At 39.8% G+C, this 13,248-nt stretch overlaps 2 non-coding genes across 2 annotated transcripts; both read left to right on the forward strand.

The window, feature by feature from the left end:
- The first annotated feature begins 2,916 nt into the window (after nt 1-2,916).
- On the forward strand, nt 2,917-4,826 carry LOC130666201 (small subunit ribosomal RNA). Its single transcript, XR_008989639.1, has one exon. It is a non-coding gene; the product is annotated as a small subunit ribosomal RNA (ribosomal RNA).
- A 412-nt stretch (nt 4,827-5,238) lies between these two features.
- LOC130666182 (5.8S ribosomal RNA) lies at nt 5,239-5,393 on the forward strand. Its single transcript, XR_008989623.1, has one exon. It is a non-coding gene; the product is annotated as a 5.8S ribosomal RNA (ribosomal RNA).
- Nucleotides 5,394-13,248: the final 7,855 nt, after the last annotated feature.

Below are 13,248 nucleotides of genomic sequence, written 5' to 3' on the forward strand. Positions count from 1 at the left end.
TTTTAACTTTTTCCATTAATTTTTTTCTACAGCAAAAACATTTCCTATGAAAATATGAACAGTACATTTTTTTCGTAAAAAATTCTCAGCTTTTCGATAAAAATATTCATTTTTTATTATAAGTAATGGAAGACTCTCAAAACTTTAATTAAGTGAAAAAAGTGTTTTTTCTGGCCTTGCGACAATTTTTACTTCACAATTACATAAATAAATTATAAAATAGTAATAATTAATTTTATGATTTTATTTAAACGGTAAAATATTTACATAGAAATTTTCCAAGTCTCGATATTTGAATTTATCGCCAAAAAATTCGCATAACATATACTACATTGTACGTCTAGAGAGTGCTGCTGTTTTACTGCAAGTTATACTTTTTAAAGACCCGGTGCTTACTCATAGGTCTACAAATTAATTAATAAAAATAAAATTGTACGTTCAAACAAAAAATAACCCCATCGCCAAAATGACATTTTTTTTGTAAAAAATTCTCAGTTTTCAGAAAAAAATATCAAATTTGAAGTAAAAATTGTCGCAAGGCCCGAAAAATGACTTTTTTTCACTTTAATTAAAGTTGTGAGAGTCTTCCATTACTAATAATGAAAAATGAATATTTTTATCGCAAAGCTGAGAATGTTTTACGAAAAAAATGTACTGTTCATATTTTTATAGGAAATGTTTTTACTATAGAAAAAAATTAATGAAAAAGTTAAAAAAAAAAAAATCGTCAAAATTAAAAAAATCATTACTACGAAAGTACTTGATATTAAGAGCTCAACTCCAGAACTTGACATAACTCAAGCCGACTGCTGAATGTAAAAAGATAATAATATTCAAGTATAAGATATATTTGTATGATTATTATAGAATTTTTAAATTTAACTGCACATATAACCAGATTAAGCCATTTTTTTTTTCGAAAAATAAAAAAAAAAGAAATAAATAAACAATGATAATTATATTAATTAAAAAATTTTCATGACAGTATAATTTGATAGCAATGGGGATATCTTGTCATTTAAATAGCATACAAATCTTTAGTGAAATGTTGTTTCAAAAATACGAAAATTAATCGAGATAGTGAAGTATTTATTACTTGGAACATTATTTTTTTATCATAATTCGTAATTGAATAAACAATCAATTAAAATATAAAAATGTTTAAAAAAAAAGTAGTAAAATATTTAAATTTTAAGTATATTGTATTAAAATATGTACAAAATTATGTTCACTACGTTTATCTTTATAGCAATAATTAAAATAAATGTGTTTAAAAAAAAGGATTTATATAAAATATAATAAGAAAGATTTTTACTAACAGACATTATCTCAATTAACTGTTTTGTTTACAGAATAGCGAATAAATATAATGTTATTTGTTTCAATATTTTTCAAACGATGTTTTCATCATGGTTTATATATAAAATTGTATAAATTGAGTGCTATCAATATATCAAATGTATACTGTACTAATAATAAAATTAAAAAAAAAAGATTTATAAAATTTATTTATTTATAATTTTTATAGAATAAATGATAATGATTAGTTATTTCATATAACCGATAATATTTTTTTCATTATTATTATAATATATTAAATTATTTTAGAATTATTATATAGTTATGTTAAAAGAAAAAATAATTGATTAAATTTATAATTTTTATGGAATAAATGATAAGAATTAGTTATTTTATATAATTGATAATATTTATTATTATTATTATAATATATTTTAAAATTAATTCATGTTCAATTAAAAAAAAATAAATAAATAACATTTATTGTAATAAATAATAATCCATATACCAAATGTATACGATACTTGAAATACAAATTTTTTAAAAAATAATTTATTGAATTCATTTATTAATAATTTTTATAGAATAAATGATAAGAATTGATGATTTTACATAACCGATAATATTTATTATTATTATAATAATATATTTTAAAATTAATTTATGTTCAATTAAAACAAAAAAGAACTAAACAATATTTATTGTAATAAATAATAATCAATGTATCAATTGTATATGATATTTAAAATAAAAATTTTTCAAAAAATAATTTATTAAATTTATAGAATAAATAATAAGAATTAGTTATTTTCCACAAACGATAATATTTATTATTATTTTTATAGTATATATTTTAAAATTATGTTATGTTCAATTAAAAAAAATAAAGTAAATGAATATATTTATCAAAACAATAAAATTATAATAAAAAAAAAATAATAATAATATCATCTATATACACTTCAATTAAAAAAAAAAAAATTTTATATTGAAAAATATTACAAGTACCAACATGTAATTTAGATACAGGGAGATACCGAACTATCCGCCGCCGCTGACGCGGCTAGCAGTTAGCCCGCGCTAGCAACTTTTTTAGACGCCGGCTCGTACTAGTATGAAAGAGTAGTCGGTCGAAGCAGTACTAGTAAGCGCTGACGGAGACTGGCTACGGCAAGATACTCAATATCAACGCATCATTGCCACGGGTCGATGTCTATGACTGAATGACTCTATATGTGGTAAATCGCTACGGCGTTTATGTAATATTATGTATAACTTAAAAATAGTGTACAAATATGAAACTGAGTATTGATTCACTTGTTTCCGAGCAAGAATAAAATATCACGTTTGCGTGTATATTTCTAACCAAGTCGTTCTGATAATAAAACATCTAGCGAGAGTAAAATTGAAAAAGAGAGAGGATGTTTGAAAAATAAAATTATTATTCAATGTTGCGAATAAATAATGTAGAATCAAAAATTTAAAGTGTTGATTTGAAGCAAACGCTTACAAACAGCACCGCTTTAACAACTAATAGTATTTTATAAAGACTATTATGTATGTATAAAGTGAAAGAGGAGTAATTCTGATGTTTTAAAAATAAAACATATACGAAGCTCCCTGGTTGATCCTGCCAGTAGTCATATGCTTGTCTCAAAGATTAAGCCATGCATGTCTCAGTACATGCCGTATTAAGGTGAAACCGCGAATGGCTCATTAAATCAGTTATGGTTCCTTAGATCGTACCCACATTTACTTGGATAACTGTGGTAATTCTAGAGCTAATACATGCAAACCAGAGTTCCGACCAGAGATGGAAGGAACGCTTTTATTAGATCAAAACCAATCGGTGGCTTGTCCATCGTTACTTTTGGTGACTCTGAATAACTTTCTGCTGATCGTATGGTCTAGTACCGACGACGAATCTTTCAAATGTCTGCCTTATCAACTGTCGATGGTAGGTTCTGCGCCTACCATGGTTGTAACGGGTAACGGGGAATCAGGGTTCGATTCCGGAGAGGGAGCCTGAGAAACGGCTACCACATCCAAGGAAGGCAGCAGGCGCGCAAATTACCCACTCCCGGCACGGGGAGGTAGTGACGAAAAATAACGATACGGGACTCATCCGAGGCCCCGTAATCGGAATGAATACACTTTAAATCCTTTAATGAGGATCCATTGGAGGGCAAGTCTGGTGCCAGCAGCCGCGGTAATTCCAGCTCCAATAGCGTATATTAAAGTTGTTGCGGTTAAAAAGCTCGTAGTTGAATCTGTGTTTCATACTGTTGGTTCATCGCTCGCGGTGTTAACTGACATGTTATGGAACGTCCTACCGGTGGATTTAGCTAAGGTTAAACTTGGCGGTCCAATTTAATCCTATCGCGGTGCTCTTAATTGAGTGTCGAGGTAGGCCGGTACGTTTACTTTGAACAAATTAGAGTGCTTAAAGCAGGCTTACTTCGCCTGAATACTGTGTGCATGGAATAATAGAATAGGACCTCGGTTCTATTTTGTTGGTTTTCGGAATACCGAGGTAATGATTAATAGGGACAGATGGGGGCATTCGTATTGCGACGTTAGAGGTGAAATTCTTGGATCGTCGCAAGACGAACAGAAGCGAAAGCATTTGCCAAAAATGTTTTCATTAATCAAGAACGAAAGTTAGAGGTTCGAAGGCGATCAGATACCGCCCTAGTTCTAACCATAAACGATGCCAGCTAGCGATCCGCCGATGTTCCTCCGATGACTCGGCGGGCAGCTTCCGGGAAACCAAAGCTTTTGGGTTCCGGGGGAAGTATGGTTGCAAAGCTGAAACTTAAAGGAATTGACGGAAGGGCACCACCAGGAGTGGAGCCTGCGGCTTAATTTGACTCAACACGGGAAACCTCACCAGGCCCGGACACCGGAAGGATTGACAGATTGATAGCTCTTTCTTGATTCGGTGGGTGGTGGTGCATGGCCGTTCTTAGTTGGTGGAGCGATTTGTCTGGTTAATTCCGATAACGAACGAGACTCTAGCCTGCTAAATAGGCGTTTTTGGTATCTTGAAAGATTTACTTGGTTTTCGGATCAAGTGATTTTTACTACCAACGTAAATAAATATCTTCTTAGAGGGACAGGCGGCTTCTAGCCGCACGAGATTGAGCAATAACAGGTCTGTGATGCCCTTAGATGTTCTGGGCCGCACGCGCGCTACACTGAAAGAATCAACGTGTCTTCCCTGGCCGAAAGGCCCGGGTAACCCGCTGAACCTCTTTCGTGCTAGGGATTGGGGCTTGCAATTATTCCCCATGAACGAGGAATTCCCAGTAAGCACGAGTCATAAGCTCGTGTTGATTACGTCCCTGCCCTTTGTACACACCGCCCGTCGCTACTACCGATTGAATGATTTAGTGAGGTCTTCGGACTGATGCGCGGCAATGTTTCGGCATTGCCGATGTTGTTGGAAAGATGACCAAACTTGATTATTTAGAGGAAGTAAAAGTCGTAACAAGGTTTCCGTAGGTGAACCTGCGGAAGGATCATTAACGTATAATATACAATACAAATATTGTAATTGTAATATATATACTTGTAAATATTACTTTCAAAAGTGCTAACGTACGCAAAATAAAAAGTATATCGAAAGAATACTTATACAAAAGTATCTTCAGAAACTTTGTGTTTGATTATACTCATTACAAATAGTCACGGTAACCTACACTAGTCTATACTCTAAATGTTTCGTGCATATTGTATAGATAAGGTTTTTAAATGAATATTCGCCATGACTGAATTATATTTACAAAGTTTCGTTGCCATATACATCTGATGTATAGATGGCAATTTTACATTAGAATAGGATAATATGTTTCTAATGTAAAAGACATTTTGTCAAAGTATCAAAATTATGTTAACAAGCAATAAAAAGAAAATATAAAAATTTTCTAAAAAGATAATTATCCTGAACGGTGGATCACTTGGCTCGTAAATCGATGAAGAACGCAGCTAATTGCGCGTCAACTTGTGAACTGCAGGACACACGAACATCGACACTTCGAACGCACATTGCGGTCCACGGATCCAATTCCCGGACCACACTTGGCTGAGGGTCGTTTATTATATAAAAACTGCTTACATTTAATGTACTAGCGATAAAGTATACATTGAACGTTCATCACCAGTTTGATTATAAACAAGATGATGTCGTTTGAAATTATTATTTGTACTTGAATCAGTGAATTGCTATTATTTTCAAGTTCGACTGATTTTTGAGTTTACGAATTATATCACCAAACCGAAAACAGTCGTTACTATTTTCATTGATTCTTTAAACTAAATTGACGACCTCAGATTAAGTGAGACTACCCGCTGAATTTAAGCATATTAATAAGCGGAGGAAAAGAAACTAACAAGGATTTCCTTAGTAACGGCGAGTGAACAGGAATTAGCCCAGCACTAAATCCTATGGTTATGCCATTGGGAGATGTAGTGTTTAGGAGGAATCATTTAACCCGAGATTTATTATCATGTCCAAGTCCATCTTGAATGGGGCCATTTACCCATAGAGGGTGCCAGGCCCGTAGTGACTGGAAATTGTTTCGGGTGATTCTCTCCTTAGAGTCGGGTTGCTTGAGAGTGCAGCTCTAAGTGGGTGGTAAACTCCATCTAAGGCTAAATATTGTTACGAGACCGATAGCGAACAAGTACCGTGAGGGAAAGTTGAAAAGAACTTTGAAGAGAGAGTTCAAGAGTACGTGAAACCGTTCAGGGGTAAACCTGTGAAACCCAAAAGATCGAATGGGGAGATTCATCGTCAGCGTTTTTAGTATTAATGCAAGCTATGATGTGATAATAGAATCCTTGTGGTCACTAGATTATACTTGCTTGTGTTATTTTTGCTAATTTCGTCGGCGTGCACTTCTCCTCTAGTAGAACGTCGCAACCTGTTGGATGTCTATCTATGGTCCAGATGGTTGCCTTTAGTATTTTATTATACTGAAGACCTTTGGTGTCCTGATAGACTGTTTGACAGTATTCATATGGTATTGAGCCGCAATTATTTGCGTTAGACTTGCCGCAAGCGTGATTTTCTCTTGGTAGTGCGGACTTAGCGCCGTCGCTGGGAAAAGTCTGCTGTTAGCTGGTAATGTCTTTAACTGGCTTATTTACCGGTTAGCGATGCTACTGCTTTGGGTACTTACAGGACCCGTCTTGAAACACGGACCAAGGAGTCTAACATGTACGCAAGTCATTGGGATATATTTATATAAACCAAACCTAAAGGCGTAATGAAAGTATAGATTGTCTTAAGACAATTGAGAGAAGATGGGTTACGTTACGATGTAATCCCGCATTCTCAGGACGTTCTATTCTCATTGAGAAAGGGCGTACCTAGAGCGTACACGTTGGGACCCGAAAGATGGTGAACTATGCCTGGTCAGGATGAAGTCAGGGGAAACCCTGATGGAGGTCCGTAGCGATTCTGACGTGCAAATCGATCGTCTGAACTGGGTATAGGGGCGAAAGACTAATCGAACCATCTAGTAGCTGGTTCCCTCCGAAGTTTCCCTCAGGATAGCTGGCATTTATAATTTTGAGTCTCATCTGGTAAAGCGAATGATTAGAGGTCTTGGGATCGAAACGATCTCAACCTATTCTCAAACTTTAAATGGGTGAGATCTCTGGCTTGCTTAAATTATGAAGCCATGAGATTTCGGATCAAAGTGCCAAGTGGGCCATTTTTGGTAAGCAGAACTGGCGCTGTGGGATGAACCAAACGTGAAGTTAAGGCGCCTAAATTAACGCTTATGGGATACCATGAAAGGCGTTGGTTGCTTAAGACAGCAGGACGGTGGCCATGGAAGTCGGAATCCGCTAAGGAGTGTGTAACAACTCACCTGCCGAAGCAACTAGCCCTGAAAATGGATGGCGCTGAAGCGTTATGCCTATACTTCACTGTCAGTAGCAAGTGAAACGTATATTTTATATATGTTATGAAGCTCTGACAAGTAGGAGGGTCGCGGTGGTGTGCGCAGAAGGGTCTGGGCGTGAGCCTGCCTGGAGCCGCCATCGGTGCAGATCTTGGTGGTAGTAGCAAATACTCCAGCGAGGCCCTGGAGGACTGACGTGGAGAAGGGTTTCGTGTGAACAGCAGTTGAACACGAGTCAGTCGATCCTAAGCCCTAAGAGAAATCTTATAATAATATGGTGTTATAAATAATAATAAAATAAAAACACACCTATTGGGCGAAAGGGAATCCGGTTTCTATTCCGGAACCCGGCAGCGGAACCGTAAACAATTCGTTCACTCGCAAGAGTGTTCGTCGGGGCAACCCAAAATGACCTGGAGACGTCGACAGGAAGTCCGGAAAGAGTTTTCTTTTCTGTATAAGCGTTCAAGTTCCCTGGAAACTTTTAGCAAGGAGATAGGGTTTGGAACGCGAAGAGCACCGCAGTTGCGGCGGTGTCCGGATCTTCCTCTCGGACCTTGAAAATCCAGGAGAGGGACACGTGGAGGTGTCGCGCCGGTTCGTACCCATATCCGCAGCAGGTCTCCAAGGTTAAGAGCCTCTAGTCGATAGGATAATGAAGGTAAGGGAAGTCGGCAAAATGGATCCGTAACTTCGGAATAAGGATTGGCTCTGAGGAACGGGGCGTGTCGGGCTTGATAGGGAAGTGAGTTGACTGACGTGCCGGGCCTGGGCGAAATGATTGGTGTTCACGCACCAGGAGTTGAGCTCGGTCCCGTGCCTTGGTCTCTCATGGATCTTTCTTGCTATGAGATTATAATGGTGCGAAAGTACTGTTATAATTCTTTTCGGCCGTCATTTAACGTTCAACTCAGAACTGGCACGGTCCAGGGAGGTCCGACTGTCTAATTAAAACAAAGCATTGTGATGGCCCTTGCGGGTGTTGACACAATGTGATTTCTGCCCAGTGCGATGAATGTCAATGTGAAGAAATTCATTTAAGCGCTCGTAAACGGCGGGAGTAACTATGACTCTCTTAAGGTAACCAAATGCCTCGTCATCTAATTAGTGACGCGCATGAATGGATTAATGAGACCTCCTCTGTCCCTATTTTCTGGTGGCATGGTCCAAAAGTGGCCAATATGGGCCGGACAAGCAAACGTCTCCTCTTCGTGGTTGCCACCACGAGTACCGAAAGGGAAACTAACGACGTCACTGCCGATCCAAAGGGATTTATTGATGTTGCAAGACGTCCAAGAAAGTGGAAGGCTCTAAGAGTCCACTTAACTATCTAAGGGATCTAGATAGATAAATAATAGAAAATATATATGTATATATACATATATATATCGAAAAGGTATAAAATACCTATATATGTGTGTGTGTGCGTATGCGTATGCGCGCACTTTGATGTAAACAGTGTATCAAAGAAATAAACTAAGACGTCATGTCGTTTACTTCGTCTAAGCGACTTATGACTTTCGAATATTATTTCCGATACTAAATAAGAACAAGAGTTTAAAAAAAACTCTTGAGAGGGCAAAACAACTCTCCCCAAAAACGTCGGGGCCAGAGAAGAATACATTTGAGGTGTGTGTGTGCGTATGCGCGCGCGCATATATGTATTATTAATGAATGAACTACAATGTTCATACAAAACTGGCGTTCTTGTGCATTAACTAATTCCTTAAAAAGATACTTTAAATGGTTCTTAAAGTGATAGTGTAGTCCGATCTTGTGGGCCTAGGCGTTACACAAGCCGGAGTGGCTACACATGCGATAGCAAAAAGTACTACGATTCTGTGGACTCAAGAAAGTTACACAGACCTGAGCTAGTATTTTAACTATACGCCTAGAGGCTTAAAAACCTCAAGTACCACGATCCTGTGGACCCATCAGGGTTACACAGGCCTGAGCGGGTACTCTCAGCCGTCCCAAGTCTCTTCCTTAGGAAGAACAGCTCCCAAGTTGAATAGGAGAGACATGGGTCAGGAAAGGCATTCTACTTTATTGCTTCCACGCAAATAATTCTGGTGAAAGTAACTTAGGAGAAACGGCGCATGTTTACTTCGGAGGCTTCTAGGCCGCCCCAATCCGAAAATGAGCATGTTATAATTTGTACTTGTACAACGCTGTGGACCTCTGTTACGGAAACTACGAGCAGGAAGTAATGAAGTGGAATGTATCAGCTGATGTGCAAGTATGTTCTATTGGGGCAGAACAGAACGTATATCGGCTTGGGTGAGCAGCCCAACGCTGCCAAACCCTAAAGGTGATTCCAATCACTCAAAACATATGGAAAAACTTGAATGATTGTTGAATATATTATAGTGAAACATAAGGCCTGCTCCCTTCGGGGGCAGGCATTTCACTTTAATCGATTTTGAATATAGAAGTGATTAACTAGCTTTATGTCCTGCAACATAAGGCGAAATTTTTCACTTTAATCGATTTTAATTGATTATATGTGGATTTACTGTCTTATGGTCCCTGGACCTGAGGCAGTTTTTTTCACTTTAATCGATTTTTTTGAATGCAATGATAGTCAAAAGCTATTATATGTCGACAGTGGACTGATGCCACCTCCAATAGGCCCGGGCCCTGCAAAAATTTTTGATTATCATAGAATTGCGAAAGCAATACGTATAAAAATTTCTCAGGGGAAACTCGTCTAAGTATCAGCTCACAGACAAAACTTAACCCTATCCTTCCCTCCCCAAAACACTAATCACGCTTTTCTCTTTCACAGGTAGCAGCCACAGCAAACTTTCTTCCCTACAGGTACAACAAAGAGTTTAGCGACTCAAACAGCAAAATAATAACCATGGCTTTCTCCTCTCATGTAAAATTATCCGCATTGGACCGGCATTCGGATATGCGGGATCGGTCCGCATGGGAGGGGAATCCCATGGTGGTCTTAAAACAAACAACCAAACCAATGGAAGACACCTGGACATCACCATCATCATCATCGACGACGATCAACAACACGCTCGTTCGAAGAAGTGCCAGAGTGGCAAGCCGGGTTGTTATGGTTGGAAATTTGATCGCTAAGCCCCCTGGTACTTCCGTTAATCGTCGGCACGAGAATCGGGAATCGCGGACGCGCACGGGTAAAATCACGCGACCGAGTAAATTAGTAAACGCGAAACGGGACACAACACTTAAAGTAGATTCAGTAGTAAACGGTACAAATTGTTCGCGGGACACAAGCCGACGTACGTGTCCGGGGTCGAGTAACTATGCCCACGGTGGGCTCGCAACAGGAGAGGAAACAACAGAAGGGCTCGGTACGGTAAACGAAATTCAACCCCCCCCAATTCCGACAACAGTAGAGAGAGAAGGAGGTGAGAGAGGATTCAACGCAGAAGGTCTTCGAGTCTTGCAGTTGAATTTGCGGAATGATAAGGCGGGAACACTGGAAACAGGTGCCTTGTGGGAGGAGGAACGTATTGATGTCCTTCTTTTGCAAGAGCCATACGCAGTTGCAAGTAATAAATGTTTTAAAATACCCGGTTTTGGCAGCAATGTACAAATTGCTGCCACAACCGGGGAAAGGCCATTTGCGGCCATTTGTCTAACTAACCCAAGGTACAAAATGATACACATTTCGCAACTAAGCACCGCGCACTGCGTATGTGCTCAAATTGTGGGTCCAGGCATTTCTTTCTATGTGGTATCGTCATACTTCCAGTGTCGAGACGAAATAGAGGTTCACATCACGCAATTAGGAAAGGTAGCACAGGCACTAAGGGGAAATAAAGTTTTATTTGGGATGGACGCGAACGCTAGATCAATTAGATGGGGCCCAGAAACAAATGATAAGGGGGAAAAATTAGAGGACTTCATAGATGACAATGGGTTAGAGATCTTAAACGTAAAAAGGGAGGGACCAACTTACGCTTCGACAACAGGAGAGTCATACATAGATGTTACCCTAGCCACCCCAAAACTTGCACGGTACGTACGGGACTGGTCCATCAAACGCGAGTGGGTGCAATGTACCGACCACTATGCGATCGATATCAGCCTAGGAATTCCAAGAGATCGGGAGGGTCTCGATGGGGCGGATCCTAAGCGGTTCAACCTTGCGTTGGCCGACTGGGAGAAGTTCCGCGAGAAACTACCAGAACTCGCAAGAGTGAATCTTGAGGGCCTAGCGCTGGAAACGGTCGAGGACGTGGAAAGGTATACCGATGCACTCACTAAAACCATCATAGAGTCATGTGAATTTGCCATCCCGCGGAAGAAGCCGCACGTAAAATCATACCCGTGGTGGACCAGGGAACTGACAAAGGAAAAGAGAGTGGTTTACAAAGCCAGAAGGGGATTTCAGAGGGAGACAGACGAAGGGAAAAAGACAGAACTTAAAGAGACTTACTTACGACTTTGCAAGACATACTCTAAACACGTTAAGAGACAGAGAGAAAACAGCTGGCGAGAGTTTGTCACGTCGAACGGTAACAAGGAGCACTGGGGCATCGTTTACAAGCTCCAGGCAGACAAACACCGAGTTAACAGAGTGCTCACCACACTCCGGCGTGACGGGCGATCCACAGAAAGCTTTAAGGACACAGCTAGCTGCTTTCTCAACACACACATTGTAGACGACAAACCAGACGAAGAGACAGAGGAACAGAAAGCAACCCGGGAAAACTCAGAGACGCCACCAGACACCGCGGACGCCGACTCATTCACCCCGCGCGAACTATACAGAATTTTGAAAACCCTTAAAAATAAGAAAGCACCCGGACCAGACTTAGTGGAAAACGAGGTAATCAAAAGGGCGGGAGTCATTTTATCTAGGGAATTTTTAGACTTATATAATAGGTGCCTAGAGCTAGGGGTTTTCCCTACCGCATGGAAAGAGGGTGGGATTATCATGCTCCTTAAGAGCAGTGACAAAGACGCGAGCGACCCAAAATCTTATAGGCCAATTTGTTTACTTTCGGTTATCGGGAAGGTATTTGAGAGATTGATAAAGTCGAGACTCACCACCACAGTCTTAGCTGGGGATAATATCTCCAGTCAACAATTTGGTTTCATGGCCAAAAGGTCGACTGAAGATGCGATCGTTGAGATGCGCCGCTTGCTAGATTCGACAACAGAGAATCTGGCAATCGGACTTCTCTTCGATATATCTGGCGCATTTGACAACGTGTGGTGGCCGCGAGTGCTCGAGGGATTGAAGAAGCGGGAATGCCCCAAAAATGTTTATAAGGTAGTACAGAGTTACTTTGAGGACAGGACAGTAGGACTTTCATGGGGATTCGGGTGGGAAAAGAAAAAGCCAACTAGGGGATGTCCACAGGGATCAGTCTTGGGGCCACTATTTTGGAACATTATGTTCGACGACCTACTTAAGGAATTAGAATCATCAGATCACGGGAGTAAATTTGTAGCCTATGCTGACGACCTCCTCGTCATCATAGAGGGAACTTCACGAGTGGACATCGAAAGGAAAGCACAAGGGACTGTAGATTCGATACTGGAATGGTGTCGTTCCGCGAAACTCACGCTGTCGGAGTCCAAGACCGAAGCGATATTCCTTAAAAGAGATTACACCCGACGCGGTCCACGCAAGGACAAAGGTCCGTACCCCTATGAAGCGAAAAGACAGAAAAAGCCCAAGTATGATTCAAAGCCACCGAAAATCGTAATAGGTAAAACAAAAATAGCTTTCAAAAAGAGCGTTAGATACTTAGGGGTACACTTCGACCAGGACCTCAAACCAACAACACACATAAAGACAAGGCGCGCGAAATTAGACAAAACTTTTGGTCGTTTACGCCGTCTCGCACGGACTGAATGGGGACTGCGCTTTCCGGTTATGTCCACTATCTACAGGGGCTACTTCCTGCCCGTTGTCACTTATGCGGCAGCAGGTTGGAGTGACCTATGTGGGGTGGAGGAATGGAAGGCTCTCAGGGCCCTGCAACGTCGAGCCCTGATTACGATGACGTGTTCATACAAGACGGCATCGTATGAGGGACTTTGT

Source organism: Microplitis mediator, chromosome 3 (genome assembly GCF_029852145.1).
Source record: "Microplitis mediator isolate UGA2020A chromosome 3, iyMicMedi2.1, whole genome shotgun sequence".
NCBI classification, from domain to species: Eukaryota; Metazoa; Arthropoda; class Insecta; order Hymenoptera; family Braconidae; genus Microplitis; species Microplitis mediator.